Raw genomic sequence first — 752 nt, 5'->3', positions numbered from 1 at the left:
TATTAAACTTAAAGGACCTAAGTTATACATTAACAGGGTGGGTATTAAGACTGAGTGAGTTTCAGTTTATGGTTATTCATCAGCCTGGTAAGCAACATGTGAATGCCGATGTAATGAGCAAAAGATGCTTGTTTGTGTTACAATGAGTTGTGCGAAAGAGTTAAAAGCAGCCCAAGAGGGGGGATCCACAATGCAATATATGGTAAAATGATCATTGTTCTGTTGAAATAGATGGATTACTGTACAAAATTACTATTAAATAAAACTGCCTAGGTATTCTGGAGGGTGGCAATCGCCTTGCCGCAGTGGATACACCGGTTCCCATGAGATCACCGAAGTTAAGCACTGTTGGGCGTGGTCGGCACTTGGATGGGTGACCATCCAGGCCGCCTTGCACTGTTGCCATTTTTCGGGGTGCACTCAGCCTCGTGATGCCAATTGAGGAGCTACTCGACCAATTAGTAGCGGCTTTGGTCAAGAATACCATCATAACGACCGGGAGAGCGGTGTGCTGACCCCACGCCCCTCCTATCCGCATCCTCCACTGAGGATGAGACGGCAGTCGGATGGTCCCGGTAGGCCACTCGTGGCCTGAAGACGGAGTGAGGTATTCTGGAGAGAAGAATCATGATGGAACAACATGATTCTTTATTATTTAGACACTGCACTAAAAGAACAACAAGCATTAAAGTAGCTAAAATATATTGGTGACCAAGTCGGTAAAGCTGACACATTTGAATTTGTCACAATGT

At 45.1% G+C, this 752-nt stretch overlaps 1 pseudogene; it reads left to right on the top strand.

Moving 5' to 3' along the window:
- Positions 1-287: 287 nt before the first annotated feature.
- On the top strand, positions 288-405 carry LOC126299894 (5S ribosomal RNA; annotated as a pseudogene).
- Positions 406-752: the final 347 nt, after the last annotated feature.

The sequence above is a fragment of the Schistocerca gregaria genome, chromosome X (assembly GCF_023897955.1).
Source record: "Schistocerca gregaria isolate iqSchGreg1 chromosome X, iqSchGreg1.2, whole genome shotgun sequence".
Lineage (NCBI taxonomy): Eukaryota > Metazoa > Arthropoda > Insecta > Orthoptera > Acrididae > Schistocerca > Schistocerca gregaria.
The sequence above is the reverse complement of the archived record's forward strand: the minus strand, read 5'-3'. Positions and strand labels throughout refer to the sequence as shown.